Raw genomic sequence first — 16,792 nt, forward strand, 5'->3', positions numbered from 1 at the left:
ATTTTTTCATGATGAACTGATAATTCCTTGTAGTTAGTCATTGAATTTTTTTTTCCAGTTAACCATACACTGACTTGCGTGTTGTGGAGACAAACTCTGATGTACAAGAGCATTTTGTGTATTTTCTAATTTTTGAATGTGCTATTAGGTGTGAAATGTTTTGGCCATAATTAATTTTATGTCGGATTTGCTAAGGAGGTGACATATCAAATGTGTTGTAACTTTCTCACTATCATGGTTTGAAGGTTCCAAATTCCCTATGTCATCTCCATCATTTGAAAAGTTTTGAAATTTTTTGTAGCCATGGGGTGGATATGAGGTGCAGGCTCCTGCTGGTGTAGAATGGTTTGTCCATGCTTATTTCAGATTAGCATCCTTTGTAATGCCCTCTGGTCATATATGTATCTGTGCAGAAATATCCATCATGTCCTATTCCCATTGTTCATGAATTACTTATATTTTGTCGTTACTTCTGCATTTTAAAAAATATATTTGATTGTTTGCAAGTTACTCAATATGTTTATATTTCAAATTTTAGTTGAGGTATACATATCTCATGAATTACATATATACAAATGTAGGACCATAGTGATGTTTCCCACCTAACACTCCCTCCTGTCCAAAATCTCACACTTCTTCCTCCTCCCTCTCCTATTCCCACAGAATGGACAGTGAGAGAGAGAGACAGAGAGAAAGCTCTTCCTTTGCCGTTGATTCACCAATTAATGGCCGCTGCAGCTGGCGCACTGGGGCCGGCGTGCTGGGGCCAGCATACCACACTGATCTGAAGCCAGGAGCCAGGTGCTTCTCCTGGTCTCCCATGCGAGTGCAGGACCCAAGGACTTAGGCCATCCTCCACTGCACTCCCTGGCCACAGCAGAGAGCTGGACTGGAACAGGAGCAACTGGGACTGAATCCAGCGCCCCAACCGGGACTAGAACCTGGGGTGCTGGAGCCACAGGTGGAGGATTAGCCTATTGAGCTGCAGTGCCGACTTCTAGTTTACTTTATACTCATTTGATTAAACCTACCATATGTAAAGTGTCCTATAAATGCTATGAATAAACCAACACAATTCCACTATAATGGATACAAAGGCTATTAAAAAAAAAACATGGGATCACAAATTATCAATTTCACTCCAATACATTACATTTTAGGCACTTGTTATGAAAGATAAGAGAACATATATGGTATGTGTCATTTTTGATACTGGCTGTTTTCTCTAAGTATCATGTTTTCCAGTTTCATCAATGTTGTTGCAAAAGACAGGATTTCTTTTTTTTTTTCTGCTGATTAATATTCTTAGAGTATACATACCATGGTTTTTTTGTCCAGTCATCAATTGGTGGATATCTGGGTTGATTCCATATCTTAGCTATTTTGAATTGAGCTGCAATGAACATGGGGGTACCAATGATGTTTTTTCATGCTGATTTCATTTGGTTTGTGTAAATTCCTAGGAGATCTATATTCAGCCCTTATGGTCGATAATATCTTCCACAATGAGTGCATCCATTTACATTCCCATCACCTGTGGATTAGGGTACCTTTTCCCCAAAATCCTCCCCAGCATAGGTTGTTTGTTGATTTCTCTCTGGGAGCCATTCTTATGGGTAAGGTGAAACCTCATTCTGGTTTCAATTTCATTTCCCTGATGGCTAGTGATCCTGAGCATTATTTCAAGTTCCTTTGGCCATTTCAGTTTCTGTTTTTTTGAAAAATCATGTTGAAGTCATTTCCCATTTCTCCCTGGATGTTTAGCTTGTTGTTGTTGAGTTTCTTTCACTCTTACAGGGATGTGGATCAGATGTGGAGCAGCTGGGACTCCAGCCACCAACATGTAGAACACCAGCACTGCAAGTGGAAACTTAACATACTACACCACAGCGCAGCTCCAGTTTCCATGATTCTTAAAAGATAAGTGAAGAAGTACCAGATCAGACTGATTCCAACATCCTTTTGAGAGCCTTTTCCCTAATTGAGACATCTTAAATTAAATGTCCCCATCCTCTCAAACACAGTAGTTGGTTCTTTATAGAATTACTTATTTCTCCCCAAACCCTCCAGCAGTGTCTTCAGCTCCAACAATCTGAGAAGCACATGGGTTGGAGATATCATAACTATATACGGTTGTCTCAGAACATAGCAACACTTCCTGAGTCACACTCAGTTGTATAGGATTAGCCATTAGCAGGTGTGTATTCTAAAATCCAAGTCAGTTGGTATCTGAGTCCTTGTATTTTAAAACAATTGTGTATGTACGTGTGTGTGTAAAGGCATGATCACTGGAACTAAAATTCTATATTTTTGCATGCAAAAACTAAGTCCTGAGTTAATGTGTCATTGCTATCTCTGATTAAAATTTCTATCATTCATAGCTAGATCATATGTTTATGTATTATCTGAATAGTATATTCTGTGCTGACTTGCCTTTCATAAGCTGTCTGTTCTATAATAGGCTTCTTTATTTAATTAAAAAGAAGTGCATTGTCATTGATTTTTACATTGAATGCAAAATTTGCTTGTTCTCATTTATAGTTCAATAATATCCTTAAGACAAATAAATCTAAGTGTGTATAAAGGAGAAAGGAAAACCAACGGCAAATCATTGCTTAGAGGCAACTCCTACCAAAATAGTCTTTCAGGCTTCCTGTACACACACATATTTATTTCTGCAAGGCCTCTGGTGTTCCCATGGAGATGCTTTCCATTATACATTGATGTTTCAGTTCACCCAGTCTTGAGTTGCAGCTGTCGACTGCTCTTAATGCCCAGGTCTCCCTTTATTTCATTTTTCTTTTTTTAACTTTTATTTAATAAATATAAAGTACAACTTTTAGATTATAGTGGCTTTTTCCCCCATAACCTCCCTCCCACCCCCTAGCCATCCCATCTCCCACTCCCTCACCCAATACTCACCCAATTCTTCATCAAGATTCATTTTCAATTATCTTTATAGATAGAAGATCAATTTAGTATATCCTAAGTAAAGATTTCAACTCTTTGAACCCACACAGAAACACACAGTATAAAGTACTGTTTGAGTACTAGTTATACTGTTAAATCACATAGTTCAACACAATAATGACAGAGATCCTGCATGGGGAGTAAGTGCACAGCGACTTCTGTTGTTGATTTAACAACTGACACTCTTATTAATGATGTCAGTAATCACTTGAGACTCTTGTCATGAGCTGCCAAGGCTATGGAAGCCTCTTGAGTTTGTCAACTCCTATCTTATTTAAACAAGGCCATAGTCAAAGTGGAAGTTCTCTCCTCCCTTCATAGAGAGGTACCTCCTTCTATGATGGCGTGTTCTTTCTGCTGGGATCTCACTCACAGAGATTTTTCATTTAGGTCATTTTTTTTTTTTTTTGCCATAGTGTCTTGGCTTTCCATGCCAGAAATACTCTCATGGGCTTTTTATCCAGATCCAAATGCCTTAAGGGCTGATTGTGAGGCCAGAGCTCTGTTTAGGACATCTGTCATTCTATGAGTCTGCTGTGTATCCTGCTTCCCATATTGGATTGTTCTCTCCTTTTTAATTCTATCAGTTAGTATTAGCAGTCAGGGTCAGTACCACCCTCAGGCACTAGAGGGTGTCAGAAGAAGAGGATGGATTTGGCCTTGCCTGCAGTACTGCAGTGAATGCACCTGAGTGGGTTCAAGGTGGTTAAAAGGATCTTTCTTGTGGAACCTGAGGTCAGCTCCTCTGGAGTGACATCGCAGAGATCCACACATCAGCATAATGAATGCCTCCACAACGATCTTTAGGCCAAGTCAGGAGCCTCAGTACTGTGAGCACAGGTTTCTCAAGAGAGAACAGAGTCAGGAACCATGTTCTGTACAGGAATATGGTTCATGAGGCATGGGGAATGAGAAAAGGCCACACCCCACTTTTCTTCTTAGCACCATACACTGAAGATAAGGGGCTTTGTGTGCAGCCCAGAAGGGCCAAAATGCAAAGGAGCAACATGTGTTCATGCCAGTGATTCTGTTGGCTCCTCACTGCTCTGCAGATTGGTGGTCCTTTCAGGTTCTCTCATAGGTTGTTAGACTTGAGCAGAGCTGGGTAGGTGACTGTGGGGATTCTCGTTGGGAATTGTGAGGAGGAAGATTCTGTCTGGCTTCTTCCCCACCATTTTTGTGAATCCTAGCAATCCTGTAATGTAAAATGATTCTAATGCACTTTGTCCCCCTTGGGCTGGAAATTTGTTCTTACTTGAACAGTATATTATGGAATTTTTTTTTTATTCTGGAATAGGAAGTCTTACCTCATGGAGACTCTAGCATTTGAAAAGGAAGTTAATTTTGTTTGCTTTCCTTCTTCCTGCAACCCTCAGAATCACCTTTAGAACTTACTGAAGCAGGGAGACCGTTGGGATGCACTCTGTGATGACTTATGGTAGATTTGGAGATGGTCAGTGGCATTCAACTCCACATGTGGTGAGTCCAAGCCTCTGACCAATTGTGCTTCCTGTGTTTTTGGATTTCCCTTCTTCCTATTTTAATGCAGAAGTAAGTTCATTTATTTGAAATTCCCTTCTCTTTCTTCTAAAGAAAACATGAAAGTTTCTACCACAAAACATCAAGATCTTTCAAACAGTATAATTTGCATTACTTTGCTGAATTTGCTTGAGGAGAAAACCCTAGGAAGAAAGGAAGTGGATGGCAAACACTTGAACATTTTTGCATGAACCAACAACAGACAAAGCCAAGAGCCATCCTAAAAGGAAAATATTTGTGTGGCGCTCTCCATCAAACTGAGGCAAATTCCTGTGGCAATCCAAGATAAATGCTGAGTATGCAGAAGCACATGAAATCACTCAACATGGAACCATCTCATGACCAGGAGAAACTGACATGATTCTTAAGTGGAAGAAAATATCATGATAAGAATACAGGTACTTCAAAGGTAAAAAAAAAAAAATCACACAAGAAGGACCTTATAAAGCAGCCTCATTAGAAACATGAAAGAAAAATGGACCATTGTTGATTACAGCAGAATAAAACAATATTAAATTTAAAATAACTGCATTAGACATTAAACCCCCAACTATTAGATTTCCCAGTGTAGCTTATCTTCTTACTACTGGTTGCCTGTTTGAAGAACTAAAGGATGGAATATAATATATATATTATATATATATATATATATAATATCCACTTGCAATCTGTCAGCAAAAGCCTGTTTGCAGAGATCAAATATAGCTTTCTTCTAGAAAAGAGGAGGAGGTGATGATGAAGAGGACATGGAATTAGAAGATAACTGGAAGTATGACAAAGGGAAGAGAAAGAACATAGATCAGAGATTACATTTTTGCTTAGAAGGAGAATTTTCAACATACCTCACCCAGAAAGCAGCATAGATAATGAAAAGACACTTGAGGGCCAGCACTGTGGAGCAGTGGGTTAAAGTCCTGGCTTGAAGTGCTGGCATCCCTGGCCTGAAGTGCCAGGCTGCTCCTTTTCCAATCCAGCTCTCTGCTATGGCCTGGGAAAGCAGTAGAAGATGGCCCAAGTCCTTGGGCTCCTGCACCCATCTGGGAGACCTGGAAGAAACTTCTGGCTGCTGGCTTTGGATCGGTGTATTCCTGCTATTGCAGCCATGTGGGTAGTGAACTAGTGGATGGAAGACCTCTCTCTCTCTCTTTCTACCATTCTCTCTGTAACTCTTTCAAATAAATAAAATAAATCTTACAATAGGGATAGTTGAAAAGTCAAGATTACAATTTGATTCATTGGAAACACATAAATTCCTGTGCCCAAAACTTGATAGATGCCTCTTCCTGTCAGAAACACAGCAAGCATGAACTAGCTGTCAACTTGAGGTAGTTTGTTCATCATGACTAAATATGCAGGACACTTGAAATACAAAGGGCACCTGTGTTCTAACCTTGAGGAAGTTTTGTGTCACTGCCTGTAGAAATGCATGAGGTTTTTTCTTGGCCTGCACATCTATCTGCATGCAAGTCTTGAGTTAAGATTCAGAGAATAAGACCAATTTGGAGTTAGAACTGCTACCAATAGTAATTATTTATATGAAAATACTTTTCAAATTTCCATATAAAATAGATGGCAGCCATTCAACTTTACTAGGTGGTGTGCCTTTTGATCTAAAGTACTTGAAGTCCCCCAATAAGTGATTCTTACAACTTCTAAATGTTCTGCATTTTCATGATTCTCCTTCATTCAGGCTCTGAATTGGAGTTAGTTTCCTGATTTGGGATAGGAGTTGATGCCAAAGGTTTGATAAGGCAGAGGTTAACAGTTATAAATGCCAAGCCTTGTGCTCCCCCATTCTCCACACTTAAATATCCTGCTTCTGCTAGCCATATAGCCCTCAGGTGAGTTATTCTTCAATCCCATGACCTTGTGCAAAATCATATTCATGTTGATGCTGTTCAGGGAATCATTTAATGATGTGCTAATATAGATAACCATTTTTTCAGCCATGAATGGAACATTTACAGTAATTCAGGAAGAGTGATTTGTGTTTAATTCATTATGCTTTCCTTTAAAAACAGTTTCTCTCCCTTGTGGTGCATGGAATTTAGATAGAACATTCCAAAACATGTTGTGGAATTTGCTACAAATACAAAATCTAAGGAATTAGGAAAGCTGTCTGTTGAAAAAAAATGAAATTAACTAGTGTTCATCAAAAGTTGATTGCTGTGTCAGTCACCTAGAGTTTCCATATAACAACATACCATGACTTTGTGACTTAACTACAGAAATTTATTTTTTGAATTGCTGAGGCTGGGAAGACCAGGAACAAAATGCATGAAGTTGTTGTCTGTTAAAAACACATTCCTGCCTCAAGAAAAGACATTTTTCCTTTCCTCTTCTCACTGTCTTCACCAGCTAGAGAGATGTAATGACCTCTCTCCATATTCTCATGTTCAAAACATCCAAGAAAATGGGTAGGTAATTCATAAAAAAATATTATTCCCCCAAAAGAACTCATCAAATATGATCATGATACAGAGCAGTATTTCAACCTCTGCATATTTGCACAAAACATTCATTCTATAGCGGTTATAGGATTGGAGTTAATAAAAAAATAATCATGGTTGAAGTCTTTTCCCTAGGTATCCCTGTTCCCTTTGTGGAGGTTTGCATCCTAGAATTAACAGTATGTTCTGGCTCTTGTATTTACCATTGAGGATATCAGCTGGGACCCCTGTCTTTTGCCCAAGGTGACTCTGGGATTTGATCTGTATCATGCCATGTGCAGTGAACTAAGGACAAGGAAGAGTCCCTTCAACGGGCTTCAGGGATGGACAAGACATCCCACATTACAGCTTAAGGAGAGTGAGGCCTCTACTTTAGCACTACTCTCCAGGACAAGGATTTCTGCTCAGATTAGGACACTCCTAGATCTCTCCAAATTCCCACAGATGAGATTGGGTAAGAAAGGGGAGAGAAAACCCACATTCACTTGGGTGACTTTCTCAGGGGCACAAATAGGTGAAAAATGTAGATTTTCTTTTTCCAAAGGTACAATCTAAAGAGGAAGTAGTCAGAGATTGGAGTAGCCATATATTTGGTGTTTGAAATAGAGAGGAGGAAATGGAAAAGGAGAAAGGGAGTTCCTGGACCTCTGTTTCAGAAGTGTTGTGATTTAGAAAGCTATAAAACCTTGGTAGATTATTAGGAAAATGGAATATTCTAGTCTTCCACCAGTCAAGCATGGTTTATACCTTTTAGTGTTGAGATTGTACATTAAGGCTATCATCTTACGTTTCATGCTATTTTTTCTCCCCTTGTAACTAACCTTTGGGCAATTTGAGCCTGTCCTCTAAGACCATTCACTTTTCATTCTCACTTTCAGACGACATTGAAGAGAACACCTCTGACCCTTGCATGGTCTGCTAGATGTTTAATTTCCTCCGAGTCTGGGTGGCACTGGCCATCTCTGATCACCTGAAAGGTATTTGATTTATGTCAGATATGAAAGTTAGAGATAGACAAGAATGGCATGCATGTAGCCTTTGAGGGATTGATCCCAGTGACTGAGAAGACACATTATGCAACAGCTTAGCCATATCATATACTGATCAGGGCATCATCAGCAAATGTAGTAATTCTTTGCTTTGACAGCAAATGTCTGTTAGCCTTGAACTTTCAAACATAAGAACATTTAATGACGTGAAAAATCTGGGTCCCCTTCTCCAAGTGGGATTTTGACAATAGTGAGACACATTTCCTTCTCCACTCATTCCATTTCCTGCTGGTTCCATTCCATGTCCTTCTCCACTCATTCACTTGTTTTGAAAACTTTATAGACAGCTAACGCTTCCAAATATCCAGAAGACATATACCTCACTAGATTCTGGTTGATGTTTTTCATTGTTCAGTTTCTAAGGGTATCCTGTAACTCTTTGCAATCTTGTTCACTGATGCCTCCTTGGAATGAGTGCTTTGGCATGATTTTGACGTGAACAACAATGATGGGGTTTATTGTTTAGACAATGCTGTGTGCTGTGGCTCACAGCATACATGAGATGCTTCTATAAATTTAGAAATGCAACTATGAGCAATGGGGTAGAGGTGGCATTTTCCGTCTGGCTGGTAACTGTTTCTATTGCATGATATGTACACTTGAAGTTTTTTTTTTTAATTTTAATTTAATGAATATAAATTTCCAAAGTACAGCTTATGGATTACAATGGCTTCCCCCCTATAACGTCCCTCCCAACCGATCCCTTCCCTTTCCCACTCCATCTCCCCTTCCATTCATATCAAGATTCATTTTTGATTCTCTTTATATACAGAAGATCAGTTTACGATAGAATAAATAAAGGGGAGATTGATCCAACATGGGAAGTGAGATACTCAGCAGACTCATAGAATGGCAGATGTCCTAAATAGCACTCTGGCCTCAGAATCAGCCCTAAAGGCACTTGGATCTGGCTGAAAAGCCCATGAGAGTATTTCAGGCATGGAAAGCCAAGACACTCTGGCAAAAAGATCTCTGTGAGTGAGATCCCAGTGGAAAGAACAGGTCTTCAAAGAGGGAGGTGCCTTTCTCTGAAGGGAGGAGAGAACCTCCACTTTGACTATGACCTTGTCTAAACAAGATATAGTCGGAGAACTCAAGGGGCTTCCATAGCCTTGGAAACTCATGACTGGTGCATAGGGAGATTACTGATGCCATAAACAGGAGTGTCAATTTGTAAAGTCAACAACAGGAGTCACTGTGCACTTACTCCTCATGTAGGATCTCTGTCCTTAATGTGCTGTACACTGAGGCTTAATGCTATAACGAGTACTCAAACAGTATATTTCACTTTGTGTTTCTATGGGGGTGCAAACTGTTGAAATCTTTACTTAATGTACACTAAACTGATCTTCTGTTAAAAAAAAAAAAAGAAAAGAAAAGAAACTATCAATTCCCAACTTGACTCTCACTGGGATTAAACATGACAATAGGTCTGATCTGATTTCATCATCATTTAAAAAAAAATCATCTATTATTTTTCACCTTATGTTTCTGTGTGGGAACAAACTGTTGAAATCCTTACTTAAGGTATACTAAGCTGATCTTCTGTATACTAAGATAATCGAAAATGAATCTTGATGTGAATGGAAGGGGAGAGGGAGTGGGAAAGGGGAGGGTGGTGGGTGGGAGGGACGGTATGGGGGGGAAAGCCATTGTAACCCATGAGACGTACTTTGGAAATTTATATTCATTAAATAAAAGATAAAAAAAAAATAAAAAAAAAAAAAAAAAAAGAAGATCAGTTTAGCATACATTAAGTAAAGATTTCAACAGTGTGCTCCCACAAAGAAACATAAAGTGAAAAATACTGTTTGAGTACTAGTTATAGCATTAAATCTCAATGTACAGCACACTAAGGACAAAGATCCTACATGAGGAGTAAGTGCACGGTGACTCCTGTTGTTGACTTAACAAATTGACACCCTTGTTTATGGCCTCAGTAATCACCCTAGGCTCTTGTCATGAGCTGCCAAGGCTATAGAAGCCCCCTGAGTTCACTGACTCTGATAATACTTAGACAAGGCCATGGTCAAAGTGGAAGTACTCTCCTCCCTTCAGAGAAAGTTAACTCCTTCTTTGATGACCCGTTCTTTCCACTGGAATCTCACTTGCGGAGATCTTTCATTTACTTTTTTTTTTCCCCAGAGTGTCTTGGCTTTCCTTGCCTGAAATACCCTCATGGGCTCTTCAGCCAGATCCGCATGGCTTAAGGTCTGATTCTGAGGCCAGAGTGCTGTTTAGGCCATCTGCCATTCTATGGGTCTGCTGTGTATCTCACTGCCCATGTTGGATCATTCTCTCCCTTTTTGATTCTATCAGCTAGTGTTTGCAGACACTAGTCTTGTTTATGTGATCCCTTTGGTTCTTAGTCCTATCATTATGATCAACTGTGAACAGAAATTGATCACTGGGACTAGTGAGATGGCATTGGTACATGCCACCTAGATGGGATTGAATTGGAATCCCCTGGTATGTTTCTAACTCTACCGTTTGAGGTAAGTCAGCTTGAGCATGTCCCGAATTGCACATCTCTTCCCTCTCTTATTCCCACTCTTATATTTAACAGTGATCACTTTTCAGTTAAGTTTCAGCACTTAAGAAGAATTGTGTATTGATTACAGTATTCAACCGAAAGTATTAAATAGAACAAACAAAAAAAATACTAAGAGGGATAACATATTAAGTTGCTCATCAGCAGTCAGGGCAAGGGCTGATCAAGTCAGCATTTCTCATAGTGTTCATTTCACTTTAACAGGTTTCCTTTTTGGTGCTCAGTTAGGTGTCACCTATCAAGGAGAACAAGTGGTATTTGTCCCTTTGGGATTGGCTTATTTCACTCAACATAATGTTTTCCAAATTCCTAACAGGGATCACTTTTCAGTTAAATTTTAAACACCTAAGAATAATTGTGTGTTAATTACAGAGTTCAACCAATGGTACTAGAACAAAAAAATACTATAATGGATGAAGTATTACATTGTACATCAACCGTCAAGACAAGAGCTGATCAAGTCACTGTTTCTCATAGTGTCCATTTCATTTCAACATGTTTCCCCTTTGGTGCACAGTTAGTTGTCATCGATCAGGGAGAACATATGATATTTGTCCCTTTGGGACTGGCTTAATTCACTCAGCATGTTGTTTTCCAAATTCCTCCATCTTGTTGCAAATGACCGGGTTTCATTTTTTTTGACTGCTGTATAGTATTCTATAGAGTACATGTCCCATAATTTCTTTATCCAGTCTACTGTTGATGGGCATTTGGGTTGGTTCCAGGTCTTGGCTATTGTGAATTGTGCTGTGATAAACATTAGGGTGCAGACTGCTTTTTTTTTTGCCAATTTTGTTTCCTTTGGGTAAATTCCAAGGAGTGGGATGGCTGGGTTGAATGGTAGAGTTATATTCAGGTTTCTGAGGAATCTCCAGACTGACTTCCATAGTGGCTTGACCAGTTTGCATTCCCACCAACAGTGGGTTAGTGTCCCTTTTTCCCCACATCCTCGCCAGCATCTGTTGTTGGTAGATTTCTGAATGTGAGCCATTCTAACTGGGGTGAGGTGAAACCTCATTGTGGTTTTGATTTGCATTTCCCTGATTGCTAGTGATCTTGAACATTTTTTCATGTGTCTGTTGGCCATTTGGATTTCCTCTTTTGAAAAATGTCTATTGAGGTCCTTGGCCCATCTCTTAAGTGGGTTGTTTGTTTTGATCTTGTGGAGTTTCTTGATTTCTTAGTAGATTCTAGTTATCAACCCTTTATTAGTTGCATAGTTTGCAAATATATTTTCCCATTCTGTTGGTTGTCTCTTCACTTTCCTGACTGTTTCTTTTGCAGTACAGAAACTTCTCAATTTGATGCAATCCCAAATGTTAATTTTGGCTTTGACTGCCTGTACTTCTGGGGTGTTTTCCAAGAAGTCATTGCCGGTACCTATATCTTGCAGGGTTTTTCCAATGCTCTCTAGTAAATTGATGGTGTCAGGTCATAGATTTAAGTCTTTCGTAGATTTAAGAAAGACTTAATATGACACCATATTCTCCCATTTTCTATCAGTTGTTTGACTCTTGAAAACTCTCCTTCCAGTTACACAACCAGTGGCCCAGGCCACTATATTCTGATCTCTCCTCCCTCCCCAAGCTGTTACTTTCTTCGAATCTTGGCTGTTGGTATTGTGTCTTGTGTCATTGATCATAATGCACATCCGCACCTTTGACACTGATGCACAGCATTCTTCTTTCTTCCATAGAATTCCCACTGTGGTTTTCTTTCTAACTGTCCCATCAGAATTTACTTCTTCCGCTTTTACTTTGACTGTCTACCCCTAGCCTAGAACAGAAAGCCCTTTCCTATTCAGTCATCTTGGACTCTCCCCAGTAATCAACATTACTGGGTTTGATGGATAATGATAGAAACAGATTTTTGGTAGATTACCATATGTGGAAAAACTAGTAAAGTTCATGCTCTGTTCTATTCAGAGGCACTACACAAGATTCAGTATGGCTGGAAGTTGGATGATGTGGGGCTTCTTGGTTGGGACATAATGCAGAACAGTTAAGAGAAATGTTCCATTGCAGACTTTACATACCAGCATAACTAATTTGGAGCTACTGATAATTGACACAGTGAGTGCTGACATGCTAGATCACCTCTGTGTTGGAGATTTTCTATTTTTTTTACTTGCTAAGACATTAATCTTACAATGTGCTTAGAGTGATTTCTACATTTGATTTGAAGTGTATTGAGCATGAGAAAATAGTCCAGGATAGAGTCTGTTGGAGACAGTGTTCTTGATGCAGACTGAGTGTAAGTTCTTATGTGCGTTACCTGTACACATCGAACTCTACCACATGTTTTTGTTTTTGGAAATTACTTTAGAGTAACCTAGAAGTTATTGGACTTCAATAGAAATTATAAAAATCCTTAAACAGATAAATATTATCGACTTTTAGGGGGGTGTTGGTAAAATTCAATTTAGACAGAAATATATGATCCCAGATTCTATATACTTTTATGCAATTATATATTTCCCTATAAGACTGAAGTTCTACATTTTAGTCATTCATCATGAGCTATAAAAAATGCCCTCTCCAGTCCAGTAGAAACAACACACATGTGCATACATGCATGAAGAGAAACACAATATGTGTATGTACCTGCCTGACTCTGAAGGTTCCACCACAATTGAGCTCTAGAATTTTGTACAAATTTCTAAAATGCCTCCTTTGCTTATTCTCTTTCCCCTAATGCAGGTTCCCTTGCTTGATGTCAGCTGGATGATATGTTCTGCTTTCTTGAGATGCAAGCAGCCTTCATAAGGGTGCAGATATGGTGATTGATGCTCTTCCCAACTTTTATAGCTACCTCCACAACAGAAGCATCAATAATCCCATATTCCTATGCCAGGGGTAAGTGTCCTTTGCTTTCCTTATATTTCCTTTGGTTGTCCTGTTAGTTACTTCTTGAAGATTCAGGAAATGCTGCTTGTGTCCCTGGCCTGTCCATCCCTTACCTCACATAGAAATTCTTGATAATTTATTTGTGGCCTCATCATGACATTTCTTTTTGGCCTGTCTCAGAATGTTGGAGTGAGACTATATCTCCTCATAGAAGAAAAGAGAGGGTATTTTCTATTATTCCTGTCCTCCATTCTCCACTTTGATCAGCTTGGAAAAACACTGTCTCCCAAACCATGTGCTGAAATGAATATCGTTGTGATTACTTGAGCTCTAATACATGTGCTGATCAACTTTTCTACCTGGTGCTTGATTTAGAACTCATAAGAATGCATTTTTTTTAAAAAAGACAAATGAAATGGACACTATGAGAAACAGTGGAGGAATTTGGAAAACAACATGCTGAGTGAATTAAGCCGGTCCCAAAGGGACAAATAGCATATGTTCTCCCTGATCGATGACAACTAACTGAGCACCAAAGGGGAAACTTGTTGAAGTGAAATGGACACTATGAGAAACAGTGACCTGATCAGCTCTTGTCCTGACGGTTGATGTACAATGTAATACTTTATCTATTTTAGCATTTTTTTGTTCTAGTACTATTGGTTGAACTCTGTAATTAACAAACAATTATTTTTAAATTTTAACTCAAAAGTGATCCCTGTTAGGAATTTGGAAAGCATTATGCTAAATGAAATAAGCCAGTCCCAAAGGGACAAATACCATATGTTCTCCCTGATCGGTGACAAGTAAGTGAGGACCAAAAAGGAAACCTGTTAAAGTGAAATGAACACTATGAGAAATGCTGACTTGATCAGCCCTCGCCCTGACTGCTGATGAGCAACTTAATATGTTATCCCTCTTAGTATTTTGTTTTGTTTGTTCTACTTAATACTTTTGGTTGAATACTGTAATCAATACACAATTATTCTCAAGTGTTGAAACTTAACTGAAAAGTGGTTGCTGTTAAATATAAGAGTGGGAGTAAGAGAGGGAAGAGATGTGCAATTTGAGACATACTCAAGCTGACTTACCTGAAACGGTAGAGTTAGAAACATACCAGGGGATTCCAATTCAATCCCATCTAGGTGGCATGTACCAATGCCATCTCACTAGTCCCAGTGATCAATTTCCATTCACAATTGATCATGATGATAGGACTAAAATACAAAGGGAGCACATAAACAAGACTGGTGTCTGCAAATACTAGCTGATAGAATCAAAAAGGGAGAGAATGATCCAACATGGGAAGCGAGATACACAGCAGACCCATAGAATGGCAGATTCTGAACAGCCCATGAGGGTATTACAGGCATGGAAAGCCAAAACACTCTGGCAAAAAAAAAAAAAAAAAAAAAAAAAAAAAAAAAAAAAAAAAACCCTACATGAAAGATCTCTGTGAGTGAGATCCCAGTGAAAAGAACAGGTCATCAAAGAAGGAGTTAACTTTCTCTGAAGGGAGGAGAGAACTTCCACTTTGACTGTGACTTTGTCTAAATATGATCAGAGTTGGTGAACTCAAAAGGCTTCCATAGCCTTGGCAGCTCATGACAAGAGCCTAGGGTGATTACTGACTCCACAAACAAGGGTGTCAATTTGTTAAGTCAACAACAGGAGTCACTGTGCACTTACTCCTCATGTAGGATCTCTGTCCTTAGTGTGCTGTACATTAAGATTTAATGCTATAACTAGTACTCAAACAGTATTTTTCACATTATGTTTCTGTGTGGGAGCAAACAGATGAAGTAAACTCATTTTGTTACCAGAGAATGCAGGTTCATGTCTTCATGCTAGAAAGAATTCAGGTGTGAGACAGAGTAGTGGAAAGTAAAAAAAAAGTAGCAAAGTTTATTAGGGAAGGGACATCCATAAGAATGGATGGGCACCTCTCCAGACAGGACCTGAGAGAGCAGTCACTCTGATGGGGGAGGGGAGAAGGAGCGAGGTTACATGGTTGAGTGGAGAGATTACCCCTGACCAGGCCAGGCTGGCAGCTCAGCAGAGAGGCAGAGGGCTGAGTGCGCAGTCCAGTTGAGGCCGGGGCGAGGGGGGGGCCCGGTTAAGGAGATGGGTCTTGCTTCCCCACCTCTGCTCCTCTTGGAACAAAGGTCTTTCTGGGTGTAAATAGAAAAACTTCTGAGTTTTTTCCCTGAAGTTATCAGACAGGGGGAAGTCTGGCTGGGGCCAGGCCCCCTAGAGGAAGGGCAGCAAGGGCATTTGAAGTGCAGATACTGGGCTGCACCTGGAAGGTTATCAGGCAGAAGTGGGGGACCTCCACCTGGGAGGTTGTCCGGTAGGAGGGGCCAGGGCAGGATATGAACACTGGGCTTTGGGATGACTTTGAGATGCAGATGCGTATGCTGGACATAGACATCTTCTCTTTAGGCCTTTATGTCACACACACATAAGCTCATATCTGACTTCCTACCTAACAATTTTTCTTAACTTTTAACCACTAAGTTGGGAAAGTTCCACTTATTTGTACTCTATGTTAGAGAATTTCTAATTTTGTATATATACAAAATTCAGAATAGCAAGTCTTGTTCATTCACTCCCCAACATTAGATGAGAAATTAATTCACTTTTCCCTTTGTCTTTTTTCTGCTTATCCAATTTATCTGTGTATAATTTGATCATTTTAATCTTGCTGGCACTAAAATTTCATTTGCAGTCTATGGTGGTTTTTATTTTGCATTTTGTGAGTGGCACATAAAATATTTTGACAATGACTGTCTGATGTTTTTATACTGATTGCCTTCATCACCTTAATATTTTGTTAAACATTGCTTTCAGATCTTACCTGGCATCAGAATTAGCCAGGAGGGTACATTGAAACAGTAGGAGTGCTGGTGGATGCACTCTCTGCCTTCACATTCAGTAGTGTTTGTGGAGGTCAGAGGATGAGCACCTACATCTGGCAGTCATATGATATGGCAGTAGTGGGGGTGGTTCCCTGGAGAATCATAAGGAGGGAGCATCCTCCTGGCTTCTTCCCCACCATTTTGGTGAAACCTAGTAATCCCGAAATGTAAAATAATTCTAATGTACCTTTTCTCCCTTGGGCTGGAAATTTGTATCTTTCTTGAACAATACATTGTAGAATTATTTTTTTTTTTGGAATAGAAAGTCTTACCTCACTGAGACTCCAGCATTTGATGAGAAAGTTAATTTGTTTGCTCTCCTTGTTCTGACAATCCAGTCGATCAAGTATGGTATGATCTTCTTAATCCCAATAAATTGAGATATTTAGTTTTCCTTTTAGGTAGTTTGTATGTTATATTTTTTGAAGGACTCTTGAAGAGAAATTATGTAGACAATGCCTGAACTCTT

The sequence above is a fragment of the Oryctolagus cuniculus genome, chromosome 16 (assembly GCF_051225735.1).
Source record: "Oryctolagus cuniculus isolate XC-2025 breed Fujian yellow rabbit chromosome 16, ASM5122573v1, whole genome shotgun sequence".
Lineage (NCBI taxonomy): Eukaryota > Metazoa > Chordata > Mammalia > Lagomorpha > Leporidae > Oryctolagus > Oryctolagus cuniculus.